This window comes from Mya arenaria, chromosome 13 (assembly GCF_026914265.1).
Source record: "Mya arenaria isolate MELC-2E11 chromosome 13, ASM2691426v1".
In the NCBI taxonomy this organism is placed as follows: Eukaryota; Metazoa; Mollusca; class Bivalvia; order Myida; family Myidae; genus Mya; species Mya arenaria.
In genome coordinates this window covers 20,197,311-20,215,355 of record NC_069134.1, presented here as the reverse complement: position 1 = coordinate 20,215,355, position 18,045 = coordinate 20,197,311, and the positions used below count along the sequence as shown (strand labels likewise).

Sequence of the window (18,045 nt, the reverse complement as noted above, 5' to 3'; positions counted from 1 at the left end):
ACAAGTGTAACTGGATTTAATTGCTTTTTTTAGCAAAGACAATCACTCTGGCTTCAATGGCCTATGTGGGGGCAAAAATAAGTACATGGTTACCATTGCCATTGTTGAGGTGTAGATAAGCACTCTGGTTTCAACTGCCTCCATGGGAACAAATACAACTACTTTAGTTTCCATTGCCTTTGTTAGAACAAAGAAAATCTTTTGGCTTCCACTGCCTTATTTGCTGTTAAGACAAGTACTCTGTACTCTGCCTTTCATCGCCTTACTTAGAGCAATATAAGTCTCTGCCTTCCAGTGCCTTTATTGGAGCAAAAACACATACTCCGCCTTCCATTGCCTTTGTTGGTCAAAGATAATAACTCAGGCTTCCATTGCTGTTGTTGGAGAAAAGACAAAAGCTCTGGCTTCCATTGCCTTTGTTGGAGCAAAGACACATACTCTGCTTTCCATTACCTTTTTGGAACAAAGACAAGCACCATACTTCCTTTGTTGGAACAAAGACACATACTCTACCTTCCATTACCTTTGATTTAGCAAAGTCAAGTAATCTGGCTTCTGTTGCTTTTGTTTAAGCAAAGATCGGTACACTGGCTTTCATTGCCTTTACTTGATCAAAGACAAGTAATCTGGCTTCCATTACCTTTGTGGGAAAAAGCACTCTGACATTCATTGTTTTTGTTTGAATAAAGACAAGCACTCAGGCTTCATTGCTTTTTTTAGAAAAAAGGCAAGCTCTCTGGCATTCATTGCTTTTGTTGGAATAAAGACAAACATTCTGGCTTCCAATGCCTTTGTTAGAGCCAAGACAAGCACTCTAGCTTTCATTGTCTTTGTTGGAGCAAAAACAAGCACTCTGGTTTCCATTGCCTTTGTTGGAGCAAAGACAAAGTTCTCTTTTTCTCTTTGTCTGTAATGGGACAAATACAAGTTATCTGCATACCATTGCATATAACACATGAATAAAAGATGTTAATTAAAGCTTTAATAAGTTCTTAAAGTACAAACTCACAAATGTGCACAAATTCAAGTACATAAACAACTTATTTAAGACCATTAGAACAATTCCTGAATATTTTATGATTTTGTGATATTTCATAATTTAACTGGTGAAACCTTAAAACTCCATCATTGTCACTGTAACATTGTTTTTACTTTTAATACCTTATTATAGAATTCTTCACTTTAACAGTATGTGAACAATTGGCAGTGCATCTCTTTAGGGCAACCATGTTGATACTAGTAAATTAGTATTACTATAACATAGGGTAGGGTGACATTTAAGCACTAAGTCTTGTCAATGATCCAACAAATGGAATTAAAGGCAGCGCACTTGTCTTCACTAATAAGTAACAAGGACAATGAAAAACAGAGAGCACTTGTCCATCTCTTTTACTTAAAACATTGTATATTTAAAGGGAGCAATTTTGAAGTAATATGCACAAACTCAATAAGAATAGAAACTGACTGGTCAAGAAAAGGATTAGTTTCAAAATTCTGATAAATGTTGTCAGAGTTTATTCATGATCTATTGTTTTGGAAATAAGGATGAAAGTTTAACAGACCTTTTAGGCAAGAACTTGATTTATTCAGTTCAGAAAAAAATCTGCAAAAAAAATCTATTACAAAAATTCAGTATTTTGTTCCCTGCAGTTCTTGACAAGGTTTAGCTAACATCTGCAAAACTAAACTAGCTACAAATAAACTCCTGAACAAATGTTGCATGTTGTTGTCAATGAAATCTAAATTGTAGAACTTAGTATTATTGTTTTGCTTCAATTACATAGCTTAAGCAGCTTGGATTCATTCAATAAAACATAGCAAAAATCCCATATGCCACTCATTTACATAATCTTTTATTGTATTTTGTGAAATGAGGTTCACGGTTCAGTTCCCACAAACAAGAATCTTTTCACTTAGAAATTGACCTTGTAACATATTGAGTTTTTATATAAATAATCAATATGGTCATGTTTGCTTGTTAAGTTTGTTGGGGTTTTTTGTCTGCATTTCAGCTCTTGCTTCCTAAACAAGTAAAATGATGCATCTTGGGTAAAATAAAATATTATTTATACTGAAGCCTTTAAATTGACACGGATGTCTGGCATATTATTCTATTTGGGTAAGCTTCATGTTTTCCTCATGTATATGGAATTGGCTGTTTTAATACACTTTATAGTGTATGATTATGATAGTTATTTATCATCAATCATACTTTGTACAATGCCAATATAAAGTTTCTGCTGTGTGTTTCATACATCTGACTTTTCCAGTTATGTTTAGTTTATACTAATTCATTTAAGCTCGATTGTGAGGAAAGCTGATAGCTTATAGAATCACTCTCGAATCCGTTTCCTGGGCAGAAACCAGTACTGTGTCCTTTTTGAGAGGCTATGAGAAAGTACCGCTGGTGGGGATCGAACCCACAACCTCTTGGGTGAGAGGCGGACACCTATACCACTAGACCACTCTCACCCTTCTAAGTTCCAGTTATGTTTGACATTCATTTTGTGAATAAATGAATAAAATGTAGGTTTATTTTGTGATTTTTGTGGTTAATGCAAGTTTTTTAAGAACAATTTTTTAAGACTTTGAGGGTGTGTCAATAATATTCTTGCAGACGGTGGCACTTGTTTTTTGGGAAAGGTGGTATTTCTCTATCTGCAGATTTCCATTTGATTCTTGGCTTGGTTGTTTGATGTAAATTAAACAAGAACTCTTTGATACCTTTCACCTCATACCCTGACTGTTGGTAAAATTTTCTGTGTAATGTTCACTTCTTGAACTCTTAATGTAAATATTATCATTTTTCACAGAAATTTTGTTTACCAGAAAATAATTATGAATAAATGACATGCATTTCTGCTAGACAAGGAGTGTTTTCATGCAAAAAATGTTATATGATATTATAAAAAGTATTTAATTGCAGAATAGACTTCAAAATAACATAAAGTCAGTATAGTTTAAATAAAATAAAAAATTATGACCACAATTGAAAAAAAAAAATGGTTTAAGATATTTGCATAAAACTTTATAAAGTGCAGAATAAAAATTAAAACTGACAGTATGCATGTGTGCGGCAAGGCCCATAATTCCGGCTTCAATATATAATAATTGTTGAGTAATGCCAATTGGTCACGATAGGCATCGGCATTGTTTGTTCAGAATGCTGTAATATTGTAAATATGACCAATTCGCATTACTCAACAATTATTATATATTGAAGACGAAGTCCCCTTGTTGTAATACATATCAAACGTTGTATAACAATTGATGAATACTTTACATAGACCTTCGGTTGCATCAGTTAAGATGAAGATTTATTTCTGTCTGTCTATATATGGTTTTTAAAAAAGCACCAGTATTATCATTTCAGCAGGGACATCAAGAAAGCTTGCCTGTCTGTTGTTGGTATTGGTAAAGCATTTTTCCAGTGTTTGAGTGATTTCCATCAACAGTCCTGTAACAACCAACAGCCATCCCTCACAAAGGCAAGCAGCCCTACAATAGCACACACACAGCTCTCAGACGAGGGCCTATACAGCTCTGCTACAATAGCTCGCGCGCGAGTTACTCTCAGACGGGGAGTCTGTAACTCATTTCTCTTGAGCACATGTTCATTAGAAGGGTGCTAGAATACTGGGCATGTATTTTACCAGTACCCGATTTTTCTCTACAGAGAATGAGTGTTAGGCTTCAGGACAGTATCACTGAAGAGGTTTAATTAGCTAAATTGATTTGGATTAGCTAAACAAATCATAACTTGTTAGTTAGATTGACTTTGGTAAGTGAAGATATTGATGGTTGAACTGTAAGAAATCTTTGCTGCGAAGAATTTGGCATAATAAGAAGTTGAATTTGGTGGATGTGAATCTTGAATTTTGTTTAATTATTTTGTATCAACAAAATCAGTTTGGATTTTACTTTGTGTGCTGCCTATCTGTGACGAGCAGTTCTTGGCTTGGAATTTAGTACACCAGGTGGGTACATTTATTCTTCTTTCTAAAAAATTGAGCAATAGTTTTCTTTCAACCTGAATATTAGATTTTGTTCATATGTAAACTAAGTATTTCGATAAGTTTAAAAGTAAATATAAAATTAGTATAAGTAAGAACATTTTAATAGAGGGGTTTTCCAACCATTCACAACAAGGCTCTGAAGTATTACTTTGTATCACATCTGACCTTTATGAATATTTGCATCATTTTGTCTTTTGTCAAGTTTGTCAAAGTGATTCACTATAATGGCACAGAGAGAAAGCTATTGATTAAAGTATGAAATTGTGTGAGTCAAGATTCCTGTATTTCCGAAGTTCCTTTTTGCATTTATTGGGCTGATCAGATGATATTGTGATTATTGGAGATTTTATCTGACACCAGTTTTCTGAATATTCATTATGACAGCTTTTTCGCTGGGTCATGAGAAATTGACGTAATTCAATATGGAACTCAAATAATTTTTTATACAACATTGATAGCAACTCAAAGCCTTGAATTAAATTATATCCCTATGATTCGCTGTTGGGATTTGACACGAACAAATTAATTGCGACTTTAACTTTCGGTTTGATGCAGTGTTTTTACACTGATAGATGTCATCTATCTCCAGTGTTTTTGCTAAAAGCAATCAACTAGTTATTATCATGCATTCAAGACAATGCTATGTCAGTACCAAAGACATTAGCTGTTATATTATTGTTGACTCGCAACAACATATTCTAGGATATTGCCTATTACAATCATAATCAGTTAATAACAACTGAAGAGTGCTCAAATAGTGTGTATATTATTTTTTTCCCTGGTCGGGTGCAATTTTCAGTTGTTTCCATCAGAGAACAACTAATCATTCTCATAGTTTTCCACATAGCAGTCATTATTTTGGAAACTATTGATGGCTGCAGCTGCTTGGTAATATATTTCTTTCGGCAAGTTTTCTAGTACCATCATAATAATGCCATAAAGCAATTTTCAATTGAGGAGCTTGGCTGGATGGCAGACTTCAGAAGTGGGTGTCTTTCTCGAAATGCAGGTTTTTTACGGAAATAACTTTTGGGCATGCAGAGTATTTTGGGGCATATAGTAAAATTGTTCCTTGCATTAGGCCAACATGTAAATCCCTCGAACTACCTAAAAGAGCTTGGTTATAATGTACCAGCAGGAAAAAGAAACTGTCATATGATAGCAATATTTCCTAAAAAAGGGCGAGACATGTTTGATGAGTTTGTGGTGCTTATCAAGTTTTGTTTACATATCAATGCACATGTCAAACAGTCATTCACACTAAAGTGTGCCAATTATCAGAATAAACTTCAGTCAAAAAGTTATTTCATATGCATTAACAGAACCGGTATTTGGACCAGCACATTTATTTCCTACCATATTTGTAACAATAGTGTGTTTAATGTGCAAGGTAATGTTATAACATGAACTTAAGTTTTCAAGTAAGATCATATATATGATAAGACAGAAATATCTTTATGATGTATTTGATTAGTTTCAATTACTCATAATCATACTTCATGTATCATGTGTACAAGAAATGAGTTGGAATTTCTTATTCACGGGAAATCATAACCCTTTTTCATAACTCTGGGAATATCACATGTATCATGTCTTCATTACCAAGCCGCGTTCATCCATTACTGAGTTACAAAATCTACTTCAAATGTGCAACGGCTTTATTATATTGCACTTGTCTTAGAAACGCATGTGTTCTTGATGAATGTTAATCTGTGAAATGATTTTTCGTTCATCGTAAACTAAAACTGTTTAGAATGCTGCCAGAGTATTTCATGCTGGATCATTTGCCGTATAAACAAACATAAAATTTGTGTATTCTTAAAATAATGAGTTGTTTTTCCTTTGTTTGACTGTATAAAGCTTGTTTCCATTGCCTCGCAGAAACATTTACGAAATTTGATGCTTGCTGATGAAAAGTGATTATTCTTAACAAAACAACAAAAATCAGTAATTTTCTGGTGTATATCTAACTGGTTATCAGATTTTTCAATCATATTGTAACATGTTCTTGATTTTAAAAAGCCAAACTGCTGGCTTGGTTGCAGAGAACATTTGAACTTAGCAGCTAAAGTCAGATATTTCTCATTTAATCTTGATGATACTCTGTTGTTTACATTATTAAAAACTCTAAAACAGAAGATAAGGCCCTAGATGGAAGATAACATCTTTCTACATGAAAGAACCATGAGATGTTTTATCTGCGGCATCTCAGAACCATTCCAGCCCATCATAAGTTTGTCAGAAAATGTTATGAGATGAGGCCTTCAGAGTAACCCAGTCTTTGATAAAAATTATCACCATACCTGACCTCTTTGAATGGAACCCAAATTTTCATTACAAGACTTGTTTATAGTCTTGCTTCATATCTGTCTAATATATAGCCCTATAATGACTGCATAGATATATTGTCTTAATCGGCTTGCATAAAGTCCCTGAAATCATTAAATGTCATTCTGGGTCAAGCAAAAGATTTGTTATATGCCATACCTTGGATTATAACTATTTAAGATGTATTTTTTAAATTAAAGTACTGTGAGGCATGCTCACAAAATGACAATTCATATATAGCATATTCCGTAACTCTGACTAGAACATGTGTTGTGTTATTCTTCTTTATCAAATATGAGACAAACAAATGTTGGAATACACTTGCATCGCCCAAAATGCACGCGTGTGTGACTGTGTTTGCGTGTTCGGTGAATGGGTGTACTATATTCTATTATTACAGTCAATTTCAATCCTGTTGAGTGACTTTCTTGTTCCAAAAGCAATATTATTGCAATAAGAAAATGCTTGCCATTCTATTCTCGCATATCTGTTCTGGCACTTAAATACCTTGTGTACCTGATAAGCCCAAATGGCTTTGATAGAGGCATGATAAGCCTGGCCAGGTAACAGTGATAGCATGCCTGCTAAGGGGTTCAAGGGATTTAGAAAGGGTCACCTGTCCATCTGCATTAACCTGGCGTGAAACTCATTAGTTGGTGTTTGTTGTAGTTGTTGAATAGGAGAGGCATTAAGTGGAGCTCCCTGGAATGTGGCTGTTTGATTCTTCAGCCTGTGTGGCCCTGGCTCCCTTATGGTTTTGATTATTGTGATGTAGCGCAAAGTTTTCACATTCTGGTATCAACCATTTTATCTGATCATCCAGTTTTGGCCTTGAAAGAAAGCATTTTTATGGCTTGTTTTGGTATGCATCATCATCATCATCATCATCATCATCATCATCATCATCGTTGTCGTCGTCGTCGTCATCGTCATCGTCGTCATTGTCACCACCACCACCACCACCACTATCACCACCACCACCATCATCATCATTATCATCATCATCATCATCATCATCATCATCATCATCATCATCATCATCATCATCATCATCATCATCACCATCATCATCATCATCATCATCATCTACATCACGTCCAAGTTTTTTATTTCATTATTGGACAAAAAATGTAATAAAATATGCCAAAAATGCACCATTTCAGACTAGGAATTGTTGTTTCATTTAAAAAAAAAATTAAATTCTTGGGGGAATACCCCAAGCACCCTGCCAACGCTTTGAACAAAATAAATTTCGGTTCAGAGGGAAGGGAGCAAGTTAAAAGGTTAGGTACGTGAAATCCTGGATCAGCCCTAATGACAGTGGCAATTATGATAGATGGTAAAAATGTCCAATCAAGGTGATGATGATCAAGCTGATGATAACTAAGATGATTGAGTCTTCCAAAAACTACCAAAATAAGTTTCATTGCATGCGCCAACTTGTCGTATGTACTCTTCGAATGAATTTTTTCACTTTCAAAATTCAGCCAAACTTGGAGTAGTCACTGCATATACTGGTTGCCACCAGATCATGTTATATTCGACTCTAAGCCTTAATAAATTATTGCATGCCGTTTTTATTAATATGATGTAAGGAAAACATGCACAAACATGGCCATTTGGCTAGCTCTTCTGAGTGAGTGATTCCATGACATGGAGACACTAGATATTAAGTATTGATACAGCACACACAACAATGTCTGACACAATCAATCAGCTATCTGATGGTCCCCACGGGCTGACAGAATGTCTGGAAAATAGCTCTCATGTATAGTAACATGATTCCCCCTATTAAACTGCTTCCAGGAGCCACTTACACTTTGGAGAGTGGATTGCAGGAATATAATGTGGTTATCAATATCACTTTAGAAAGTTAGTCATACTTTTTTTACCATCAAGGACATCTCAGAATATTTTGACTGTTAATTAAGTCATAAGGGCTTAGCGCAAGATTGTTTTAACGCTGTCTGTTTCTTTGTTGAGTTTAATAATAACCATCTAGCATCTTACTCCACGAAGTGCATGTAGGAGTCTCACTCACTTGCAGCGAAAAACTCCACAAATTATGTCATTTTATGCAGTATTATTCAATGTAATTATAATATTATATCCCACTTAATCTTACTTGAAATGTCATGGAAATCAACTGCTGTTAAGGGTACAATATTTTTATAAATGGATGGTAATTTTAAATTTCATTTTGCACCTAGCAAATTCAGGATTAAAATGCAAACACAAATTTATGGTATCAATTTACTGGCATCATCAATGCCCCATTTCACATTTATAGAATATAGAAATTAAAAAAGAAAAGAAAAGAAGGAAAGAGCATGCATTGCACAATATTTTGTCCGTCATTAATAAATTTAAATGGGCTGAAATACCTTCACAAGGGGCAGTGCTGGAAAAACTGTAAATGATTCGGCTGACAATAATGAGTTCAGTTCAAATGACGATTCCATTACGAATATGGACTTCATTAGAGAAAATTGGTACAGACTGCAAAAAACTTAGAATAGGAACTGCTTAATTAAAAACATGATTTAAAACAATGCTTGCCAGATTTCCCTGGTGTCATTTTATGTAAATTTCAATCATCATGAACATTGTCTGCCGACCAAATTAAAGTCCCCGTACCACTTAGGATTAAATAATTAAAGATAAAAATAAAAGTGCGTATATAATTATGATTAAATTGAGTTAAGTCTCAGATAATGCTTGATAAACCCCCCCTGAGGTTCACACCATGCTTTATTAAACAGAAAGAATGGGAAATACTAAGGGAATCCCTAACTCAACCACTGACTCACTATATGCTAATGAAGCATTGTGCTATGAAAACAGTACCTGAGCAGTTTCAGGACACTTATAGACTGAAGAAAAAAATAGAGAAATACTGAATATTTTCAAATGAAATTTTATATGAGGAAAATTAAGCTCCTGTTCCTAAAATAAATGTGATGCAAGCATTTTCAAATGAAAAATTATCAATGTTGTGTTTAAATTAAAGCAAAATGAAAAATCATCGATTTAATGTTCCAATACTGATTGTCTTATTACCTCCCTTTTCTTCAGTTGAATATAATTTAGCTTTCAATTATTTTTTTATGAAAATAACAGTATGATTACCGGTTAACCTGATTAACTGCTTAGTTAAAAAATGGAAATCATCAGTATATAAAGCAACATAGAATTTAAGGAATTAAGAAAGTAAAGCAATATGCAAATTTGTGCTTGCTAATTTTCGATTATATTTTGTTTTATTGCATTTTGTAATTGTGATAAATGCAATTATTTATGTATTTTTATCAACCTGGGACTTAAAAAATATCAAAAGGCTTAAGATAATTCATTGGGATATACTTACAAAAAATAGGTTTATATCACTCAAGTGTACTGGGAATTTAAAATTCCATTTTTTGAATGTCAAAGTCTTGTTGTGGATGCCCCCAAAATGGCAATTCTAAAATTACCAAATTTCCATATTACGTATGATAAACAACCATTTTTGATAACAATTTGCATACCAGTTCCAGATATAAATTGCATGAATAGTTTTGAAGTAATATAAAAATTCCACATATTTTTTATCGCCCCACTTATTATGTGTTAAAAGTACGGTAACCTACTTTTTGTGTAATGTGTATAACATCAGTTTAGGTTGAGCATAAATGTAATGTTGTCTTCAACTTTACCGATCCCTTTTAATAGCATTCATGTAATATGTCAGGGGAGGGCCCAAGGGTTTGGCATTCGAGAAGGCGTTACTTAGAGGACCAAACTTCTTACAAAGGCCCACTCCCTCAGAACCAAAGTATGTATAATATGTGTTTAAGTGTGGGTACAGGGGTTTGGGAGTGACCTCCCGCTTGAACATTTTGGCTAGTCTGATATGGTGCATTTTGTACAGAAAAGAAAACTCTGATATTGACATTGAAAAATGATTTGGACAATTTTAGTGGCCGCAAATCTCACCTTGCTCCTAAATGTGGGATAGAGAAGTATAATTTTTGGCTGGTTCAAAACCTTGGATAAAATCTAGGTTCTAAGGTTTTGTTCATGACCGAAGTAACTGTAAAAAGACCATTTAACTTACAGGAACAAATTTAGCTAAGAAGATGAAACATTTAGTATGAATTTGTTACTGGGACAACGATCAAAGCAGACAAGCAACTAGCGACACACAAGCAGAGATTACATCTGTCAAACGTGCTGTCTGTTAGGAAATTTAGAAATATATTTTTAGAATCTTCCATTTTGCAGACGATTTCAATTTCAAATGAAAGATTTTGTGATAATAAACTATTCCCAAAATTTTACAAGATGAATTATGTGTCTGTACGAAATGATGTATAATTTCTCTCTATAGTTGCATTTATATGCAGAATATTTTCCCATGGGGCAAATTTGCCTGCAGGGGCAAATATACCCATGTGCAAAAAAATTGCCACTGGGGTATTTTTTGGATGCAAGTTTACTAGAAATTGAGAGAGATGAATAATTTTGATAAAATCCCAATAGTTTTTGTTGAAATTACATTAGAAATAACGATGTAGCTAATATTACCAATGTTTGATATACATATCTGTCTTTAGCATCAGTGACTCTCTTTTTTTTTACTTCGCGATATTACGTCGCAGTTATTTTGAGAAAATAAATTTAAGGAATTGTGTGCGACTTTAAAAAAAATAATTCATACTGTCAGAAACAAATTAAACTGTACGTGTTCATGTTTGTTTCATTTCAAAACAAATTAAGAATCAGTTATGGGTTTTAAACTGACAACTTCAGCTGAAACACGAGTTTGATAGCTTTTAATTAGATGTGTTCAAAAGTTCAAAACTCCATTTTGATAGCATATGAGTCTCGAAGAAAGACTAAATAGCCGAAATTGAAACCAAACTTAGTTCAATCATACATAAACATTGTATTTTAAACATTCCAGTCCTTTGTAGAAACTGTCTGCGGGAAATGAAAACAGTTTGATTAATATAAGAATTATAATGTTGATTGTATATCAATTTTCTTCATTTAGTTTTTTTTATTTGTCAACTATTTACCTTAAAACCCTACTAAAATTGAAATACCCTAGGGGCAAACCAATTGTTGCATTCATATTATATGACATACCACTCCCCCTCCTTTTTGCTCCTGTGGCTACCTGGGTTTTATTCACATATTTGCACCCGAGGGCTTATCTTGTCATATAAATGGTGTTTATGTTTTCTGCCATAGAAATCAGATTAAAACAAAAAGTAAAAACTCTTCAGGAATTGATGTGCTTACTGAGAGATCCTTTGACGCGCTTCGGTGCAGTTGGTGAGAAAAATGTCTCGTTTTTCTATGTCAACAAGTTTCTATGCATCTACAGGCACCCAGTGCAGTCTTATCAGATTTCAAGAACATTTTCATTTCACATGGTTTGTGTGTTTGAAACATGTTTTTGGAATATTTGCTGACTTGAAAAATTGCAGCGATATGTAAAGCTATTAAAAGTTTGCACATTCTGTAAAATTATGTTGGTTTGTGCCTGTAAGTTGTCTTTTTGCTGTGTTTTTCTTGAATAAAATAATTGATGTCAGACGGTTTCAAAAAGCAAAATCCATTTCCTAAAAAACAACTTTTGATATGTTGATTTGTAAACTTGATTGTGATTTTTGGTCCGTTGTTGTTGTTGTTCTTTTAAAAAAAATGGTTGTGTCATTGTGGTTACCTAGGTGCAAGCTTGGCGTCATGGACACTGGATCATAGAAGAAGCAACAAGCAGTTGGGCATTGCTTTCTATATTTGGGGCTCTTGTTGGTGAAACTGATGAAAGTTTCAACCACTGAGACTCTATTTATATGGTATATTGACCAATTTAATTCTTTAGTTCTTTGCAATCTCATATTACTTCGCCTAAAGTGTTATGACTAGTACCAATTGTCAAAAACAATTCAGTGCAATTGGCACTTTATCTATAATCTCAGGTAATGACCTTATTGTCCACTTAATATTCTCATATAGCTCATTACCTGAGATCCACTGTAAAGCCACACAGCATTTAGCTGATAAGCCCACCTGTGCAGGACAACTACACCAATTAGCAGTTCCATTGCTATTGTGGATGGGTGCTGATGAGTGATAGATCAGTTTGCAGTGTTTGTTCCAGCAAGATAATAAGCTGATGACCAGGTTGGCATACAAGACCTGAACAGCTGGATCTTCTAAGCTGATGACCAGCTTGGCATACAAGGCCTGACCAGCTGGAGCTTCCAAGCTGATGACCAGGTTGGCATACAAGGCCTGACCAGCTGGATCTTCCAAGCTGATGACCAGGTTGGCATACAAGGCCTGACCAGCTGGATCTTCCATATTTGCCAGTTTTACTCTCCTCAGAAAAGTGACACTATAGATATGTTTTGCATGTCTTCTTATTCAAAGTTAATACTCATAGGGTAACTGTCAATGAACAGTAACCAGTCATGTTGCCAGTGAAACAACAAAGCTATGGTAATAGTTTGCTTACAGCAATCTTCTTTGAGACTGGGTTTCCTTCTATGTCTTATGACAAAAGTCATAGTTTTCACTGTTAGACATACAATTTCCATGATTATAATTGCAGCACACTTTATGAGACCCTGATTAATCATATAACTTGTAGATGAACTTGAAAGAAAGTCATTGCGTTGTTTAGAACATAGCTAAAACTATGTCAACATTGCTTGTCATATTGCCTGTTGACATCTAAACTATGTTAACATTGCTAGCCATCACGTCAATGTACAGCTAAACTATGTCAGCATTGCTTGTCATCTTGCCAGTTGACAGCTATACTATGTTAACATTGCTAGTCATCTTGCCAGTGGACAGCTAGACTGTGTTAACAATGCTAGTCATCTTGCCAGTGGACAGCTAGACTGTCTATGTTAACAATGCTAGTCATCTTGCCAGTGGACAGCTAGACTATGTTAACATTGCTAGTCATCTTGCCAGTGGACAGCTAGACTATGTAAACATTGCTAGTCATCTTGCCAGTGGACATCTAGACTATCTTAACATTGCTAGTCATATTGCCAGTGGACACCTATACTATGTTAACATTGCTTGTCATCTTGCCAGTGGACAGCTAGACTATGTTAACATTGCTAGTCACCGTGCCAAGAAGACAGCTAGACTATGTCAGCATTGCTTGTCATCTTGCTACTGTACAGCTAGACTATGTTAACATTGCTTGCCATCTTGCCAGTGGACAGCTAGACTATGTTAACATTGCTTGCCATCTTGCAAGTGGACAGCTAGACTATGTCAACATTGCTTGCCATTTTGCCAGTGGGCAGCTAGACTATGTCAACATTGCTTGCCATCTTGCCAGTGGACAGCTAGACTATGTCACCAGTACTAGTCATCTTGCCAGTGGACAGGCAAACTATGTCAGCATTGCTGGTCATCTTGCCAGTGGACAGCTAGACTATGTCAACATTGCTTGCCATTTTGCCAGTGGACAGGAACACTATGTCAACATTACTTGCCATCTTGCCAGTGGACAACTAGACTATGTCAACATTACTTGCCATCTTGCCAGTGGACCGTTAAACTAGGTCAACCTTTCTTGCCATCTTGCCAGTGGACAGCTAGACTATGTCAACATTACTTGCCATCTTGCCAGTGGACAGGAACACTATGTCAACATTACTTGCCATCTTGCCAGTGGACAGCTGGACTATGTCAACATTACTTGCCATCTTGCCAGTGGACAGTTAAACTAGGTCAACATTACTTGCCATCTTGCCAGTGGACAGCTAAACTATGTCAACTTTGCTAGCCATCTAGTTTAAACCTATATATATATGATTGTGAAACAATTTATACAGCATTATATTAATCACTTTTGTTGGCCTGATTTTACACGAGAGTGTAGTCTTCTGATGTTGGGGAAACTGCAGTACCCAGAGGAAACCCACTTGTCCAGCTTGGTTACCACAAACCAAACTCACATGCGCCCAGGCTGGGAATCAAACCCAGGATGCCTAGGTGAGAAGCGATAGTGCTAACGACTATTTTGTGGCTATCGACTGGTAAGATGTCTTGCAATGTAGGTTTAGTGTAGTGGTTCACTAGCATGTTTTTAGGCAATGTTGGCTATCAATATTTTATGTAAATGTGACAGAGTTTGTTCTTTTTTAAGCTGGCATGTTATCCACATGCATAAGTTTGCCAGTATTGCCTCTTTTCAAGTTTGGTGTACCTGTTGTTGTTCTTTTTCCTTATGATACAAACTTTAACACTATTTACTTAAGTATATCATCCTTTTCTTCTAAAGTTCCATTTCATCAATTACCCAATGTTAAATGATGCTTAAAAAATAAATTTGGAACCCAGAGAGCTTCCATGTTTCATGCAGGTGTAGACATGTAAAATTAAATGGCCACAGACACAGACACTGAAGAATTCCAGCAGCTTTGTAATGAGCTTATTAAAGGAGTCTTGAGAGTACCCAGCTCTCATCACATAAGCAGTTGGGAAGTTGGTAACATAGATGCTGAGAGACACACACACAAACAAGCCAGGGTTGTGGGATCAAAGAGTTGCCCTGAAGAAAGCATGAAGATAATGCAGACATTAGAATGCTGCAGTATGTCATAACATTGTGCTAATGTTTTACTGGAGGGTATATTATGAGCACATCCAAGTCTTTTAATCTAGTCTTGTTAAGGTTTTGGGAACTGGGTGGATACTGTCTTAATGGGTCACAAATGAGTATTTTTAGTCAATTGATAGAAGGATAATAAGTGCTGTTGAGTAAATTGGGTTTGCACATGTGCTTTTCTTTTGCAGAGTTATTTCTTCTGTCTAATTCCTTTGTAGGTGTAGAAATTATATAATAATTCTGAGTAATCAATAGCATGCTTTACATATGAATGAAAAATAGCTGAATTTTTATTTGTTCCAAAGTTTTGGGCAGATGACTAAAAAATGTGATGTTTTTTTCTGTCAGTCTATTTCAATAGGATGAGCGATTGGAAATTGTAATTATATTTTTAAATTTCATATTAATGGTTTTGTGTCCATCTGTGTCTTCTGCCATTGTCATGTCTTCAATGTTGTCCTTGGTATCAGTGTAACCAATTCCTTTTAAATGAGGGGCTGCATGCACATCCTTTTGTTGAAATTATTTAGAGGATTTTATCACCATCAAATCTGGAATCCCAATTGTAAAAATCTGCATTTTAAATTAATGGGGAGGGTGTTTCATCAGATTGGTGTGAGCTGTGGTGTAAAAGATCCCTGTACTTTATGGCACAGGGGTTGTAAGGTCCTGGCTCAGGTAAAATCAGGGGGTCCTGTTTGACCACTGTCCATCATGTCTGGGTCATTAAACAAAGTCCTCTTTCATAGCTGTTTTGTGTTTTTTTGGGCAGTTTGTCAAACTTATGTCTTTGAGTGACTGGGCTTTATGATGGACAAATATCATAGATTGTGATTTTGTTGTATTGAAGAGCGGCCATAAATTAGGAAGAAAATTTATTTATGGGGATCCTGTCTATAGTATTACTGGCAATAAAGACAAACTAAATGGCAGTTTATGATAATTTTGCTACTTTAATGTAATATATACAGATAGTATTTTTTCAGGTTTTGCCTAAATGGGCCATTAGCAGGGAATGAGTCATTATGGTCTTTTGGATTTGTGCAAGTTTTGATTTTGCCCCTTTCCATTAATTTTAAATTGAAAAGCTTAGCAATTTGACAAAATGTGAATGTTGTAAGGAATGTGTAGTTTAATGACTATTCCCTCTGGGCATAAAGCTAATAAAAATAAATAAAAACATTAACTAGTCTGAATTCTATATATTGGGAGCATTAACCTCATTAAAATACTGCTTTTGTACATTAACATCTAAATAAATTAAATTTTCATTCAATCATTTGATTTAAAGGTAAGGAAATGTTTTCTGGTCGTTCCAATTATATAAAAAATTGTCAATAGTCAATAACTGCAAAAATATATTTCATTTAAAGTAAATAAAAAAAAATCAAATATACAAATGCATGTACAGAAACACCATCTAGGCCAAAGCAAAAAGATAAAATGTCCTTGAATATTGTAGCCTAGGTTTCAGCTAATTTAATAATTTTGTTAAAATATACAATGCATGTACAGAAACATCATCCAAGCCAAAGCAAAACATAAAATGTCCTTGAATATCTAAGCCTAGGTTTCAGCTTGTTTAAATACAAGGGCTAAGACAGTTATTGACACTGCTTCATTATGAAATCATTGATAATTATTATTTATCGGTCATAATTCACATGCTGCTCAGGCTAACTCCTGAAAGATGGTTTATGTACATTCCTCGTCAATTAAGTCAAGAGGAGGCCTAGCAGTTGATGTATGAACTGTTCAGAAATCTCTACTGCTCCGTAACACCCTGCTTCTTCTAGTTGTGATTTATGTTTTCTTTAAGTTTAATTGCAGGGGTTGTGTCCCCTGATTGCAGGATTTTTCACCTGATAACAGGCATTATGTCTCCTGATTGCATGAGTAATGTCCCCTGACTACAGGAGTTACATTTCCTGATTACTGAAGGTATGTCCCCTGGCTGCAGAATTTATGTCACCTGATTGCAGGAGTTATGTCCAAAGTTATGTCCCCTGATTGCAGGAGGTATGTTTCAAGTTACGTCCCCTGATAACAGGAGGTATGTTATAAGTTATATCCCCTGATTGCAGGAGTTATGTCCCCTGGCTGCAGAATTTATTTCACCTGATTGCAGGAGTTATGTCTGAAGCTATGTCTCCTAATTGCAGGAGTTATGTCCCAAGATATGTCCCCTGATTGCAGGAGGCATATTCCCCAGACTGCACGAGTTAAATCATCAAAATAGCTATGTTCTTAAAATCTATAATACACACTAGTAAAGTATAATTATATCATTATAACTCATAGTTCATTCTACTTACCATGCTATAAATGTAGGAGTATTATTGTATGTAATTTATCCATATAATTTCTCCATCAGCACATATTTACTTGTACATCAAGTGTTTAGTGATGCATTATTCCAATGGCAGAATATTCCCAGCAGTTAATTCCCAGTTTTTATGCATTATACCCCTAATTAATTGCGTTCACAAGAGTTTACTATATGGCCATTCTCAATCAATGAGGCTTTAAACTGAATTACTTCCAGGCAATGTTCCAAGTTCTGTAATAATTTGTGGATTGTTCACATTTTGTGTTCCTCTTACATAACATGGAGTGCATCTTTTATATCTGCTGTAATATTAAGTAGACATTCTGAAATAATACGTGCATAATAATACAATGACAACTAAAAGCAATACCTAATAAATGCACAATAACTTTAGATAAAACAAAAAACAAACATTTTAAGCTTGCCTGTTTTTCCAAGAAAAAAGTTGAGGTTCTGTCATAGTATTGGCTTTTTCATCAAGAGGTACAGTGTCATAGTCTTGGCTTTGTCATCATGAAGTTCTGTCATAGTCTTGGCTTTGTCATCATGAGGTTCTGTCATAATCTTGGCTTTGTCATCATGAGGTTCTGTCATAGTCTAGGCTTTGTCATCATGAAGTTCTGTCATAGTTTTGGCTTTGTCATCATGAGGTTCTGTCATAGTTTTGGCTTTGTCATCATGAGGTTCTGTCATAATTTTGGCTTTGTCATCATGAGGTTCTGTCATAGTCTTGGCTTTGTCAT

The 18,045-nt window shown here is 35.0% G+C and overlaps 1 protein-coding gene across 2 annotated transcripts in view; it reads left to right on the top strand.

Annotated features, from left to right (window-relative positions):
- Positions 1 to 18,045, top strand: part of LOC128213471 (inactive tyrosine-protein kinase transmembrane receptor ROR1-like) — a 155,780-nt gene that overhangs the window by 11,098 nt on the left and 126,637 nt on the right. Inside the window, exon 1 of one of the 2 annotated variants that reach the window (XM_052919196.1) lies at positions 3,523 to 3,977. The exons of the other annotated variant lie outside the window; for it this stretch is intronic. The gene's annotated coding sequence lies outside the window, so the exon portion shown is untranslated. Of the gene's footprint in view, positions 1 to 3,522; positions 3,978 to 18,045 lie in introns of those variants that run through there. 2 annotated transcript variants of the gene reach the window in all.